The sequence below is a fragment of the Saimiri boliviensis genome, chromosome 14, assembly GCF_048565385.1.
Source record: "Saimiri boliviensis isolate mSaiBol1 chromosome 14, mSaiBol1.pri, whole genome shotgun sequence".
In the NCBI taxonomy this organism is placed as follows: domain Eukaryota; kingdom Metazoa; phylum Chordata; class Mammalia; order Primates; family Cebidae; genus Saimiri; species Saimiri boliviensis.
In genome coordinates this window covers 91,041,690-91,058,064 of record NC_133462.1, presented here as the reverse complement: position 1 = coordinate 91,058,064, position 16,375 = coordinate 91,041,690, and the positions used below count along the sequence as shown (strand labels likewise).

Here is a 16,375-nt window from a genome sequence, read left to right as displayed (position 1 = left end):
CATTCTCTTTAGCCCATCTGGAGGAGGGTAAGAGTTGAGAGTGTCCCTGACCGAATCAAGAAGACACTCATAGGCTGTAGTCCAAAACACAAGATTCGAAGAAAGGGTTGATATGGGAGGAGCATGGTGACAAGGAGCCGGGGTTCAGGAAGCAGGTGAGAGTCACTGCTGTGAGCAGCCTCACTCTGAGGTAGGTACTGATTTGGGTGGGGGCTCAGAAATATGAGCCGATTAAGAGATGCCAGAAGGAAGAGCTTCAGGAACACAATGACGGGCATCCTGTGTGTTGGGGAAAGCTTGGTTTACACCCACATCTCAGACAGGACTCTGCTCAAAGAAGGTGTGCCATTGTGTGCTGAACTGGAATGGGGAAAACAGTGGCCCAAATGACACTTGTACTTTCCAAAGCATTAGCCATCAGATGATATTTTTAGAAGACTCTCTAGGCTACTTCACAGAACTGAAGCACAATACATTGAATGTGCTAGGAAAGCACCTTAGCTCCCCCTACTCTTGAAGTTTCCGCAGTCTCTAAGTTCAGTGGTACTAACGAAGCCTGTCTCGACACAGGGACCAGGGGTCTTGCTCATATGTGCACGAATGTGGCTAAGAGCGTTCAGCCATGCCTGACCACCTTTCCTTACTTCCCCTCTCCCTCCCTCCTCTTTTCTCTGCTTTCCTCATGCAAATATCAAGCAGTCTTGCTCATTCTTTATTCTGGATCTTCTACAGATTTTCAAGTATATCTGAAATGCATCCCAATGATGAAAATCTTTACAACACAAAATACTTAACATGGGGTATTTATTGACATAAGATGAAAAGGATGTTTCTTCATTTTATTTGTAAAATAGTATAAAATGTATGTACACAAGGCTATAGTAGTTAAATAGAAAGAATTATGGGTTGATCTAACTGTAGCTATAGAATCAGAAAGAAAATACTTCTTTTTTAGAGTGATTTCTCAGAAGAAGCCTTATCCTTTGCAGTATTCACCAATAACAGACAAAATTATGAAGTTGACCACTTTTTTCAATCTATTGCCTGTCACTATACATATAGGCATTGCCAGAAAAGGAAGAACATTTGTTCAAGCTTTCAAAAAAAAATTGTTTTCAAAGGGGCGTTGTACTTTAAATGATTATTAGATGTCCTTTCTAGAGAAATCTTGGTAAATGGGATAAAATGTGTGACTTGCAGGTAAAATACCAAGAGGGTAGCAGCCCGAATTGCCTCCTCACCGCCCTCAAATCCTAGTTTGATGAAAGTCTCCTTTTAAAGTTTCAGGGTCCCATTTCCTAGCCTCAGAGAGTGTCAGAGCTGGAAGAACCTTGGATGGTCACTGGCCTCAACCCCTAGTTCTACACTGGGGACCTAAGACCCCCCCAGAGAGACAGGTGACTTGCATGAGGTCCCCAGTTAGTATTATGATGATCAGAGCCAGGTTTGGAAGGGTGTTCTCTTGAGTCCAAGTTGAATGCTTTTTCTGCTACAACACTGCATCCTCTCTTGACAGAAATGGAACCTGCATCAAAAGAAGTCTCCTGAGAGATGCCATGTGGGGTTTTTTTTTTTTAAGTGTTATGCATTTTTTAATCCACTTTGAGAAAAATGCTGCCAAACTCTTCTCTAGGGAGTAGAGCCTCTCTAAGGAGTGGAGGGCTTTCGTGTTTGGAGATCACAATGAATAATCATTCCTTTAACACCTAGACTGCATCCCGAAGGCCACAACCACCCTGGGGAAGATGATCAGATGTAGAGCATCTGAACTGGGTGAGGGAGGAAAGACGCAGAGAAAAGTGGAAGAACTCAGCAGTCAAGGGATATGGGGATAGAATTGAAAAGTGAGCAAGATTAGAGAATGGAAGGGATATGGTAGGAGAAGAGATGCTCAGATCTTCCTATTAGAAATATTTTATTTATACATATGAAATGTTTTGTTATGGTCAATGAGAGCCCAGTAAAGAACTGGATAGACATCTTTGGCTAGGCTAGGGTATTGGGAATCCAGTATCTTTTTATGTGTGTGTGCTTTTTAAATTCACTAAACCCTTGGGGAGTAGGGAGGAGACAGTGTGGGAGAATACAGGAGTCAGGCTAGGGGTCAGCGAAAAGAAAAGCATCAAGAGATGAATAGAATTGAAACATAATGACTGGATGGGACCAGCACAAAGTGTTTTGTGCCCAGCTCAGTGGTGAAATGTTGATCAGTTTCCTTAAGACAGATAAATTCTGAGGATTTCTCCCTTTGTTTTAGAATAATTTCAATTAGGTTTCTTTTGTTTTACCAAAAAAAAAAAAAAAAGATAGTTTTAAATTAATCTAAGCCTACAGAATGAGTCTAGGTATGCTACTTGGCACATCAAAGTTCCCCCATAAGACTTTTAGAAATCATCGTATTTTCCAGATAGTATTAGTTGTTATAATATCTAGCGTATTTCTATAGCTGTAGCAGGTGCTATACAGATAAGCTGCTTAGAAGCCACCCAATTGTTTGTTAATGAACTTGAGACGGTACGTGTATAATACCAAGTTACTGGTATGTTCATATTCGAGAAGAATTTCCTCCATGTTTTCTTCTCTAAACACAGTCTCGGAATATAAGAAATCTGATGAGAGCTCACATCTAATTTATTTGTTTTTCTTTCTTTTTCCACCAATGTTGAAAAGCATCTTTTCAGCTATTCTCAGAAATCATGTGGCTTGATACTTCTTAAATTCTCCTCTGCACCACCTGAGCACAAAACAATGTAATGATGGGAAAGAATGCATCCTTTCTTTGAATGAAATTCACATTTATTCTGAGAGCAAGACTTTAGGGATTTGCCTGTGACCCTCACGATGAATCCAAAGACTGTACAAGAGAAAATAAAAGACAGGTCTTGTTAGGGTCTTTCTTACAGTCTTGAATGCAGACCGTCTGGGTCCCTCCACAGAGAACCGCCTGCTGCCTCTTGCCGAGAAGAGAGTTCCAGCGACCACAAGGGCCTGCAGGTTCCTCAGACATGCAAAGTGTTCCGGGGAAGGGTCTGCTGATGAGGTCCTGAGTTCTAACCACATTTTCAGTTATGACTTCTTCAAAAGAGAGCGTCTGAAAAACACAAGATCATTTCTACTGGCATGAAAACACATTCAACAGAAAAAAAAAAAAGAATTTAAAATCTCTGTCCAGGGAAGTATTTGATTTCCATCCTATATTCATACAAACCCATTAACACTTCAGGTGGCTTGTGAGGGCAGGTCTGCAGGCTGAGACAAGCAAACCCATGATATTTAAAAGGTTACCACATCTTCTCACAGTGAGGGCTTTTCTAGAAAAAAAAAAATGCAAAGGGGGCATCATATTTCATCCAGAAGAAATATGATTCTAGGCAAAAAAATATATATATATTTATTTGAAATTCACCTTTGATATATTTTACTTTGTTTCTTTTACTTCTAGTATGTAGTTTTGAAGAGAAAATTTATCATTTTCAAATATGGCTTTTAAAGCACTCCTAACAGCTATTGTCACATTCTTATCATTGTTTTTCAAATTTCAGGAACTGGACTTCTGTATTGTTTATTTGGAGTTGCTTAAATGTGTACCATCCTTGAAAAGACTGCTTTGTTTTGTTACCCATTTGAATTAAAGTGCTTAGAATTCAGTATCAACAAGCAGCAAATGACCTTTCTAAATACACCTAATTTACTGAGTCCATTAGGTTTATGATAATAAATAAAACCTCTGCAATGCTTCATAATAACAATAATGCTTTTCAAATAATTATGCACTTAATGGCCAATTTCAGAGCATTAAATGTTGTTAACAATCAATTTACTGGATATTACTGTGATTCAGTTTATAAATATCAAATTATATAGGTCAGAGTGTTACCTTTGCAGGCCAGTTGCAGGATTTATATCGCTGTCGTGTAGAATAATTGCCAGACATTTTCTGGTGCTGATTTTTTTTTAAAAGTCTGATTCCCGGCAGGCTCCTAGGCTTTTGCACCGACACTTTTCCCCAACTTTTTCCCCCGCAGGATCAGGTAATTAAAAGGGTATTGATGCAAAGGGAAGCCGAGCACCACATGGCTTGGCAAAGTGTTTCCATAAAGTTCTGTCCTGTAGCTGTGGATACAAACTCAAGCTGGTCATGTGCAGAACTCCAGCATGTTGAGCCCACTACCCCTCGGCACAGCCAAATGTTTCAGCAGCTGCCCTTTTGTCCTGTTTCTTAAATAAACAAAGAACAGATACAAATTAATGACCTAAATTTATGGCAAAACACACTGCCTTCCCAGAGCAAATAGCCTTAAAAGAACAGATGCTGAAATAACATTTCTTACCCACAGACCCCCAGAGAAGAGACTTCTGTGAGCACGTTAGTTTATATTCTATAGATACTAATAATTTGTAGAAATGTAATCGTACTGAGCAATGTCACCCTTACGCCGATTTCACAAGCTTCCGGGTGTGGGCAGAGGGCACTCCTGGTTTGTTCCACGGTCTGCTGCCCCATTCTGCTCTGGGATCTTAATCACTTTATTTCACTTTTGCATTTTATTTGGCTTTTTTTTTTTTTTTTTTTTTGCTGGGCAAGATCAAAAGATCCTGTTTCTAGGATTTTAAATCATACCTAATGATTGGATTTGATTGACATGATAGCTACTACGATTTCTAAAGAATGTCAGGAATGTCAGGAAACCTTCTTTGTTTGCTCTGAACCGCAGGACAGAATTGTAGGAAAATGGGGTCGTTTCTGTCTAACTCAGTTGAAAATTTGCTTTCTGCTTTTCTTTTTCTTGGTTTTTGTTTTAGCCAAAGCCAATTACACACAACAAAAGCCTGATGGAAACAATGAAAACCTTGCTAGCGACTTTGCATCCAGGAACTTAGCAGTAGCTTCATAATTTACGGCACATGGGGATGAAGCTAGGTCACCTCCAGGCAGGCATTATAATGAAAAGGTACAGTATGTTCATTGGCCACACGTTGCGCATTCTCTTTATCGCACACTGTACAATATTTCCCATCTTATTCAATAATTTAATATACATTTTCTTGTCAAGCTTCTTGGCAGCAGGCTATGCAGCTTGCAAGATGGACTGAGAATGCCACAGGTGGGCTGATTAGCGGGTGGCATTTCTGAATTCTAACAAGCTGTTAACATTATGTCTGTTTGCTTTAGGTACAGATGTGAAATGATTTGACAGCGGATTTCAAAAGTGTGTGAGTACATTTTTGTATGTCAAACTATGGAAATAGGGGGTTCTAAAAATTTCACACATTGATGGTATGTATTGTATTTATTAATTTCAAAAAGTATTTGCCACTGACATGGCATAAAAATTAAAAAGCTGTCTCCGTAATGTATAAAACGAACAGATTGAATAAACATCCCACTCCCAGTTAATCAGAAAGTCTTATCTCGTGCTTGAGAAAAAGTCAGAGGTTGGAATAGCTCAGCCAGAAAATAAGAGTCTTTGGAAAGTTTGTTTTCATTGGTTTTATAGTATGATGGTGATTAAAAAGATAAAAGAGAAAAGAAGCAGAAGGGAAAAACGAGCACCGCACACAACAAATGGCGAGTGGAACCCTTGTCGGTCACGTTAAGTGACATCTGCCCTTGTCTAAAAGTTCAAAGGTGACTTCGGGATGGATAACGGAAAGCCTGCCTGACATACAAAAAGGAAATTTAAGATCTCAGAAATTTAAATTTCAGTGTATGCCAAGGCTACAGTGCAGACGTGAAAACTGAGAGACACCCAAAAGTTAGAGAGCGAACTGGCTGGCATCCAAAGGCCATTCCAGGTAATGGGGAGAAGGGCTTTCTTAATTTTTGAGGATGGAGCAGGAGGAATTCAAAGGGGAATATTTGTGTTCAGGCTTACAGGGACCATTCCGCTTTGAGGCATGGCAGAGGATTTGGATGGCTCCATTGAACTACAACGCATGCTCTTCCCCAGTCCTTGGGGAATCCGTCATCACAAAATCCATCCCCCCTCTACCTATGGCAGAGCCTTGCAATTGCTGTAGATGGGAGGCTGCCTCGGTCCTTCTCTGGGAGGATAGGAGAAGTCTCTCGATCTCAGTGCCACGGGTCAGAAGGAACACCCAAGCAGAGCAGATGCCCAAGTTAACCCCACTGCATACCCAGGAAGCTCTGGGTGGGCAGCAGGGAGTGTAAGAAGCAGGGATCCCCCCAAAAGGGACATGAGCAACATGGGTCAGAATTCTGTTGCCATCAGGCACAAGAGGTGGAGGCTTCAGGATGAAAGTACCAGGTAGTACATCTGTCACCAGGTGTGAGGAGTCAGCACAGCCAGCACCAGGCAGCATGAAAGAGGCTCGGATTTTTGTCTCCATCATGACCATGGACTGTAAGCGCGCTAAATGATCTTAAAGCATAGCTAATAGGGGCATTCTGAGTTTACAGATGAAAAGCATGGCTTAGGGAGGGAAGGTGTCAAATCACTTCACAAGCAGGGCTACATTTGTCCATCGCAGCAGTGCTGTGAGGTGAACGGAGAAAGCATACTCCCCAGGTGAGTAAACAGACTTGGGGTGAGACGTTTGCTCGCGGTCACACAGTGGGGCTTCTGAGTCCGAGTCCACCTCTGCAACATGGTCCCTGAAGTCTCTTTTGAATTGTCATACTCATCTGACAAATATTTCCCGGGCGTTGACTTTGTGTCGGGCACTGTTCTAGGTACCGAGAATGAGCATGGAATAACAGAGACAACATTCCTGCCCGTGGGGGTTCTGCCTTCTGGTGGAACAGACCCGCAGTACATCAAATGAGTGTCTTGCATAGTAGTTAAGAAGGTGAAAGGGCTAGGGAGAAAAATGAAGCCGCGTGGGTGAGTCAGCGTGGAGGGCTGGGATGGCTGTGGTCGGAGACGGCCTCCCTGGAGCAAGAGAAGCAGCCAGCCACACGGAGATTGATCGGGACCGACATTCCCGCCAGAGGGAACCAGTGCAAAGCCCTGAGGCAGGAGTAGCTGTGCAAGATTGAGGCACAGTGAGTCCGTGTGGCTGGAACAGCCGAAGCTGGGGGACAGCAGTCTCGGGGCAGCAGTCGCCAGGCAGCCCGTGTAAGGTGACAAGTGGGGTGTCGGGCCTTGAGGCCACCGCAGAGACAAAAAGCATTTCCAGAGGTCATCAAGGGACCCTCGTTAGTGTGAAAATACCTTATTGTTGTTGTTGTTGTTGTTTTTAAGAGACAGAGTCTCACTATGTCGCCCAGGCTGGAGCACAGTACTTATTCACAGCTGTGGCCCCGCTTGAGATCAGCACGAGAGCTCTGACCTGCTGCACTTCCCATCTGTGCCAGTCACCCCTCCTTAGGCAACCTGTGGTCCCTGCTCTAGCAAGGTTACCGTATGATGCTGAACGGAGCGCAGACTCCCCACGGGCCAACCGCACTTACAGCCCAGAGCTCCCGCCTCAGGTGACGCTTCGGCCTCAGCGGCCCTGGGTAGCTGGGACTACAGGCAGGGGTGGCTAAGTGTCTTATCTTCTTTATTTATTTTTCGGATGCAGTTTCACTCTGCTGCCCAGGCTGGAGTGCAGTAATGCCATCTCGGCTCACTGCCACCTCTGCCTGCCTGGTTTAAGCATTTCTCCTCCCTTAGCATCCTAAGTAGCTGGAATTACAGGTGTGCACCACCATGCCCAGCTAATTTTTTATTTATTTTTTTTTTTTTTTGAAATGGAGTCTCACTGTGTCACCCAGGCTGGAGAGCAATGGTGCGACCTTGGCTCACTGCAACTTCCACCTGCCTGGTTCAAGCGATTCTCCTCCCTCAGTCTCCCAAGTAGCTGGAATCACAGGCATGCACCACCATCCTCAGCTAATTATTGTATTTTTAGTAGAGACAGGGTTTCGCCATGTTGGCCAACCTGGTCTCGAACTCCTGAATTCAAATGATCTGCCCATCTCAGCCTCCCAAAGTGCTGGGATTACAAGTGCGAGCCGCTACACCCAGCCCTAAATGCCTTATGTTCTTATGAAGCAGAGCGAGCTACATTCCATGAGACAGACTTCCAGGTCAGCTTTTGGAGCCCTATTCATTTAAAAATGGGAGCCTTCCTTTCAATATAAAATCATCCAGAAATAACACTGTCCCATCTTGGGGTCGAGCACTGTCAAGTACTTTAAACACACAACTGGAACATTCTCTTGTTCAAAATGGTCCTTATAACTTTTGTCATGGAAGTTTTCCCCAGTGCATCCTGGTCTCCTCCTCTTGCCATATAAAATTGTCTTTCTTAGGCACTTCCAACCATTTAAACAAGCAACAATCAAAAAGAATCATGGTCTTAGCTCCTAGATCTTAGAGACTATATATTCTTGTTTTTTTTTTTTCTGATTAGTTTGTCCCATAATGGGTCTTTGGCTAAAAAGACATTCCACAACCTCAAGCGTGATCATTGTAAGAAAAGAGGTATAACGTGGAATCCACGTGGAAATCCCCCCTGACTCACCACGACCTGAGCATCTGTGTCGGCACTCCTTAGCCTCAGTACCTGGTGTCTTGCAGGGGTTTCGCCAAAATCTGCTGACCGTTAAAAGGCACTTCAGAGGACGGGCACAGTGGCTCACGCCTGTAATCCCAGCACTTTAGGAGGCTGAGATGGGCGGCCCATTTGAATTCAGGAGTTCGAGACCATCCCTGCCAACATGGTGAAACTCCGTCTCTACTACAAATACAAAAATAAGCATCTGTAATCCCAGCTACTCGGGAGGCTGAGGCAGGGGAATCACCTGAACCGAAGAGGCGGAGGTTGCAGTGAACTGAGATCGTGCCACTGCACTCCAGGCTGGGTGACAAAGTGAGACTCCATCTCAAAAAAAAAAAAGTCACTTCGATCAGAAAAAGAAAGTGGACACCTAGCATAGGAAAACTATTTTTAATTTTTCCTCCTCAATAGTATTGGAATGTGGGCTATTTCCTCCTCCATCGTACAACCTACTTCTAGAAATACATGCGCAAGAGGAAGGTGACTCCACCCTCGGAGAGCTTGCTGCTAACTCCTGGGTCGGCATCTTGGGATGGGGTTTATCCACAGACCCTCCACTGGGTGTTATTCCTGGATGTGGGGCTTTGATGTATCCCACCACCCAGGGATGCCTGGGGAGAAGTCAGCGTCCACAAACACGGCCTGACCTCTGGCGTTTGTGCAGCTGCTGCGGGTCGTTTCGGCCTCCCTGCCGCAGGCCAGCTGCCTCACGCTGCCATCGCGTGCCTGCCATCACTCACCCACATGGTCAGTCCCCAGGACCCAGCCGGCTCTCCTGAAGCTTCCTCCTCCCCAACCCCGACCTCACCACACACGCTACCTTGAAAAAGCCCGAGTCATAAAATAGATACCAGTCGACATTTATTTTTGGCCCAAGAAAAAAAAAAAAGTCTCCTTTAAAATCCAACAATCCAACACCAGTATTTTTAAAGAGCCTGTCTTTACTGCAACGCCCATCTCTGTGCAGAAAGAGAACGCTGCTGGTTTGTCGTGTGGAGGAGCAGCTCTTGAGTGATGCGTTTGGAGAGATGATGGATTTGCGCTGATCCATCCGCACTCCCAGCTTGCCTGGTGCCCCCTGTGACCAATGGCAGGCATTTGCGAGACAGCTGGCGGGGTGAGGGGTGCAGGCGGAGGCTGTGCTACAGGCTCACTGGCCTCTGCACACGGATCAAAGACTCATTAGCATCCCGCTCTCACCAGATCAACTTATTGGCTCAGACAATCTGTATTGCTTTAAATCTTTAGAGAGTTATAAAATTTATTTGTCAACTAAGCAGAGTTAGGATTTGGTTGTTGACAGTTCCCATCCAAAGACAAAAAATGTACATGTTCCCAAAGCCACACATACCGTACATGTCGTCATTCTAGGGTAGGTTTTTTTTGGCAAATGCAAATTAAAAATTATTTCTCAAAGTACTAAAATAGGAGAAATAGGACATTAAAAAAAATGAAGAAAATATCTCATCTGGAAGATCTGGTGACAAACCACCCAAAATGTTTCTGAATTATTTAAGATGTCTCAAGAATTTCCTGAAAGATGTACAAGATAGTAGAATTTACACTGTGGTGGTGTGTGTTTTCTACTCTATTGAATATTATTGTTTGTGCGACTCAATGGATGAAATGAAAGTTGAGCACTCAAAAGATTTCATTCTAATTTAGAGTCTACCACTGACTGACTCCTGAGGAATAGCTAGTTATTTTCCTCCTCTGTCTCCTAAATTTGCTGGACCTAAAATGGCTATTGCAACAGTTCATTATTTACCCTTTGGGTAAACTGTGGAAAGAAGAATTTTTAGAAATGGAAAGGACTCTTTATGCAAGAGGAAGGTCTAGCTACAGGATACTGAGCATTGCTTGTCTGCATAAGGGAAAACGAACGGCGGATGTGAACAACTTTACATTTGGGCTATGTACGTTTGCCCATTTTGACGATTCTCTGTGTAGGCTGTCCAGTCTGCTGGAAATAGCAGAGGCACCAATCTTTCTGCTGTTCATTTTCCTTTTAAGAATCCTCCAGTCCCCATTATGCTATTGCCTGGAAGGGAAGGAAGGCAGCAGCCTGTTTTCCAGTTGGAGCCTGATGCTGTCTGTGTGGATCCTGGGTACTGAGAGCACAGAGAAGATGCAGGCTTTGTGACTCTCACCCTCCAGCGAGGCTCCAGTGCTGATGTCGGCCGTGGCGCTGGCAGGCTGCTAGGGCCGTGACCTCCTGTGACTCCTGTCTACCTGTCCAGTTCACTGAAATGTTAACCCTGGGACGGCCAGCCTCTTGGCTTGGTGGTGTCAAATATAGTCATGGGGGAGGAGAGAAGAAGAGCAGTCATTTAGTTAGAGCCCAAAAGGAAATCATGAAAACTATATAAACATCTTTTTTTTTAAAGGCTTAAAAAAGCCTCACGTTGCACGGAGCAAGCAGGAAACAGCTGTTGAGTGGAGGGGGTAATGGATGGCGGGTCTGGTGAGCAGCGCGGAGGAGATGGCTCTGTGGTCCTGGGCAGGGGTGAGGATGCTCCTGCCAGGGGAAGGGAGTGCGTCAGGGCAATCAATCAAGTCAGGAATTTCAACCATCGGGTCTGCAGTGAGGATTTGCTTCCCAGTGGGTTGCATTTTCTCACTCATAATTCTCTTCAGTGGAAAAGAGAGAGGAGAGGGGGAAACTGTAGGACCATTTGTATTACGAGGGGATCAGATTGAATAAAAACACTTCCCACTTTAAAGCTGACCTGTCATGAGGGACCCGGTGTCTTTTCCTCTTTGCTAAGCGTGTAATTAGGCACTCAAATTCCTAACCACAGACAGAGGTTAGATAATGGGTGTGCAGTTGTTTATAGGACTTAAGATTGACTTTAAAACTGAGATGCCTGCTCCATGAGTCCTTAGACGTCTTCTGAGTCTGAACGTTTCAGATTTCCCATCCTGGCATTTCTGTCCTCTTATGCAGTGACTCTCTGTATGGTATTTTATGCAAATTAAATAGTAGGTCGACAGGCATATTAGAATTTTTAATAGTTTAAATCATTTCGCTCGAGTATCTATAAATTAGATTTTTCAGATGCTTCACTTGTATTCTTACTTACTCATACCAGGTCAAATTCTATTAGACTAATAAGCCACTGCATTTCTTAAGTGATAGTAGTAAAATATGTATAAAAGCTTACTTTCACATCCAGGTTGAGCATGTTGCTAGCATTGGGTTGGGTTTTTTTTTTTTTTTTTTAAATCCTATACATTTTACTAAAAATAGTTTACCAAAAGTAAAGTCTGTTTTAATTTAATTGTGCTTAAAAAAAATCCCATCATCTTCCAGGAATTAGTTACAGTATCGTTAGAATTTGAAAGTGTAGTCAGCAAAAGAAAAATCCCAAATAAAAGAAATCGTATGATCAGGATGCGGACGCGAATCCATTTAGTGATCTTTTCACCTTCATTTCCTGTGCTGGGTATTTCACAGCTAATGGTGAAAGAACAGGATTTAGAGACAACCTGGTGCTCTGCTAGGTGGGGTGGAGGCTTTGCTGGGCGCCTGGGATGGCGGCATCCTCTTGACACTGATACAGAGAGAAGGGTCATAGCCGTGCCAGGACAGTGATAGCGGGGGCAGCTGCCACCCCCACTGGCACACACTGCTTGACTCGGTGCCTAAAGATAACAAAACTAGAGCTACAGGAAAACAGAAGAATTGCATTAGTGGGAGCACTCATCCTCCGGGAGAGATGAGCAGGCTTCCACCTGCCAAAGTTCCGTGAGTAATGGACGACCCCGGAAAAATGCATGGATCCCACCGCTTTCCACTGCCCTGCAACGCTTTTCTATGCCTCTCAGCAATTTTAAATGTATGCTTCTCTATCGCCTTCCCGACTGCCATGCTGAATTGGCAGCTTGGAAAGCCGAACCTCCTCTTTCCTGGAGGGGCTATTTTTTTTCAGTGGGAAGAGCTGCGTTAAACATTTAGAATAGAAGAGGAGAGGAAACCAGGAAAGGAGTAATGTAAATAAAGGCAGCAAGGATGCAAAGGCAGGAGAGTTTAAAACACTGGAGTCGGGCTAGTGCAGAACCAGAGAGTAGGTAACAGGCAATGAGAATAGTGCCTGCCTTCTTCAGCAGAGAGCCGGGGCTTATTCCCAAAGCATTTAAAACATGGAAACCAAGAAACATAAAGAAAAAAAATCCTCCATGCAAAGAAAAGAGTGACTGTGACAAAGAGACAAAAATCTGAGGTGCACAAAAGTCAGAACATTTGTTGTACCACAGGGAAACACCATAGGAAGGGTAACCTAGACATCTACATGCTATAAACCTGGAAGCCTAGGGACCATAGGAAAAGCCATCCAAAGAAATTTAAATCGTAATTAATCTAAATTATTTGGCAGTGTTATCTTCAGGCTACCTGCATTTCTGGATAATTCAAGGTTACCCTGGGGACTCCTAACTGCCGTGGTAAGCACAGAGGACTGAATATAGTTAACTCTTTCCTTAAAGACTGAGGAGTTCTCGATGTCAAGTCATCGTGAACTACAAGCTTTAGTTTTGCTGAACACCTGTTTTCTCCACGGAGCGCAGCGTTGAAGAGCATGGCTCTGGAGTGAACCTGAATACAAACGTGAGCTCTGCTCCTTACCCGTCATGGGATGGTAATAGCAAGTTATTCACAGGATCTTGTGAGGATGCAATGAGATAATGGCTGTGAATCACTTAGCACGGTGTCTGGCACACATCAGCACTCAGTAAATCTTCATCGTTTTATTATTACCACAATCTCCATGTGAGGAGACAGAAAGATCTGTTCATTAATCTGAATACAGTTATCATTTCACCTCTCCTAATCAGACCTTTGTCTTCTCAGGCTCAATTCTCTCTGCCTCTAAAATAAGATATACTGGGAGTTGGATTAGGCAGGCCAGGAGAGGAGTGAGGATTTTACCAATCGAAGATTCCAGAAAGGCGAGCCACAGCTTATGTTTATTGATATCTCCATTCTAACGAATTACTATGTAGTTAGGCACAAAGTCTATTTGTGACTTTTCTGCCATTGCACTAATCATAAAATGGAAATCCACCACTACCTTCTGCTTACTTCTCCTGAAACTGGGGTTCTAGTTTCTAAATTAACTCCACATGCAGCTAATTATCTCTAGTGGGGGATGAAATTTTTATATTATTTTTAAAACATTGTTTAGCCTTACATTACTTTCTAAAAATAATACAAAAAACGAAGTAAACAAACCAAAAGAACTCAAAAGCACTGAATTTCACGGACCACCAACTCAGGGCCAGCTCCGTAAGGACCCAGGAGTCCCCTCTCCGTACCGCCTGGGAATGGAGTTTAGCATGTGCATACTCAACAGGGCCCAAGAAATGGGAGGCTGCGGGGCAGACAGTAAGAAGTTTAAACCTAAGAAGTTTTCTGATGAAATCAGAGACTTGCATGAACCGCAGGGAAAACTGTGGAGTGGGAAACTGACTCCCCACCTCACACAGGATTTCAGGGAAATCTGATGGGTGAGTCTTAGAACGCATGGGTGCTCACAGGCCCCATTTTATGCTTTTTTTAGAAAATGACATTGAACAGCCCAGAGACCTGTCACATGATCCAGGGGGCCTGCACCATCCGGGTCCCTCCATTACCTCTTCCTTCCCCAGGACAAACCTCCTTCGCATGGAGGAGTTAACAAAATCACAGCCCAAGATGGTATGACAGCAGCTTGATTAATAACGATTATCACAGCAGATGGGAAACTGTAGACAAAACTTTCCATAGAATAAGTCTACCACAGAATTTCCTGATGAGACAGAAGGATGGTTTGCGACCACACACTTATTCCTTACTGAAAGGAATAAAATTGCTGAATTTCTACTCACCCCTTTTGATAATTTTCACAGATCTCCAGTGGCTTACATTTGAGATGCAGACCCCTCCTTCACGTGTGAAATGTACTGCTTACTATGCGGACGTGTGACACTTCGTAGGGCAGCGAATGGCGCGTTCCTCCTTCAATGTATGCGTGTGCGTGTGTCTCTGAGCAAAAGTGACTACAAAGGTAGTCTGCTCGGCGCTTCAGCTCTCCAGTGGCTGTGCATACTTGGACCTCTGCTGCTGAGAGAGCAAGTTTCACACCCACCACCAGAATGCTTTTTGATCATTTGGGTTGTTTGGCTTCATCCTTGCTTTTTGTTGTTTGATTTCGAGTACAGTGCAGATAGCCTCAGCAGACACGAACCATTAATTCTGGAACGCAGAGCCAGCGTCTCCTTTATCCCCTCCCTCCCGCCACAGCCCAGCTCAACACGGAAGAGAAAGGACCTTGCCCTGCTCCTTGTGCTGCGGCAGGACATCCTGGCTGCAAGACAGACCAGTGACCACAGCCAAGGCAAGCCGAAAGCAAGGAAAGGCTCTTCTCTTGGCTCCAAAGAGCCCGCCGGTGCTGGGTAAAGATGCCAGTCAGTGCTCAAGTCTTCAGATGCGGCTCTGTTCCTCCTGTCCTGTACCAAAGGGAGCCCCCTCCAGCAACTTTGCTTAATTAACCTGCTCAGAGAAGCTAGAAAACCCCTTCAGCTGAATAGACCACAAATTGAGCCTCAACTGCCAGCAGGTTGCTGTCGTGTATACTACTCAGAGTATGAACAGCCCTACCAAATACTCTGCATTCCTGCCCCACTCTTAAAGAACCAAAATCAAAAGGAGAATGCATTTGCTGAGCAAACGCGAACACACGCACCTGCCCTGTACCAGTGAGAGGCGTTAGGCAGGGGAAGGTGGGGAGCTGAGGCATTTCTGTACCGTGGAGTTTTAAGCTACTTGCCACCCATGGTCCTGGTAAAGGCCGAGGGGCCGAGCCAGGACACTGGGTGGGAGCTTGCAGGTCTGGGCTCCGGTTCCAGCCTTCTGTCCTGGCTTGCCTGCCTTCCTGCCGGCCTGTTCTTTGGTCTAGTCACTTGTCCTCCCTCACAATCAGCTTCCCAGCTGTAAAAGGTGTCAGGAATTCACGGGACTGTTGCAAGAACCTCTGAAATCATGAAGGTGGAAGCACTTTGTAAACTCTACGGAATTACACGCGTATGAAGTCCCTGGCCATGTCTGAATAGCATGGCGGCTGCCTTCCTCAGGAAGCAACAGGATTGAGAAGTAGGTTAGGGACAGAGGCGCCCTCTCAGCCTCACGTAGCCCCTCTGAGATCCATGTGTGCCTATCTGGCCCCGCTGATAGTCAGACTACCACGGATGGCTCCGTTAAAAAATAGGGCAATGTGTATTGCCTATTAAATAGGGAAATAGGGTCTGGTGAATGTTCCAAGTAAGAGTTCGGGGTCCAGAGAGCCAGAGTTTAAACCACTCCTCTTCCCCTGGCTGTATGACACAGGGCACATTACTTAACCTCAAGAAGCCTCCGTTTCCTCAACTGTAAAATGGGGGTGACATGACATTGCCCTTCTTAGGGTTACAGTAATGATTAAAGGAGAGAATGCACATTAACCATTTGTCCCAGTACCTGGCAGGCAGTCAGGTCAGTAAGTGCTACCCACCCTTTGTACTGTGGAGTTCAGCGCAGGCCTCCAGACTATTGTTCGTAAATATAGTAGGCATGACATGGATTGGTGGTGTTCAACCATTCATTTCAGCTACTTTCTCCAGCCATCCAAGGCTTTGTTCAAATGCTACCACCTCCAGAAAACCTTCCTTGATCCAGTCCCCAAGGCTGCTCCCCACGATGTACTCATTTAACTGTTAGGGTTGGGGCCAGCTTCGTGGGCACAGGAACTGTGCAGTGGTAATGAGCCCTCACTCACAAAGACCCACAGCTGGCTTCGCGCTCTGCTGTCTTTTTGATCAAGGGACCTTGTATTTCCGCTTGGCACTGGTCCCT

At 44.6% G+C, this 16,375-nt stretch overlaps 1 long non-coding RNA gene across 2 annotated transcripts; it reads right to left on the bottom strand.

Annotated features, from left to right (window-relative positions):
* Positions 1-1,792: 1,792 nt before the first annotated feature.
* On the bottom strand, positions 1,793-14,757 carry LOC104652538 (uncharacterized). Of its 2 annotated transcripts, none has more exons than XR_745854.3 (4): positions 14,374-14,757; positions 3,878-4,218; positions 3,209-3,311; positions 1,793-3,091 (listed from the first exon to the last, which is right to left on the bottom strand). It is a non-coding gene; the product is annotated as an uncharacterized LOC104652538 (long non-coding RNA). The 2 variants fall into 2 exon arrangements; XR_745853.3 differs by having other exon boundaries at positions 3,878-4,113.
* Positions 14,758-16,375: the final 1,618 nt, after the last annotated feature.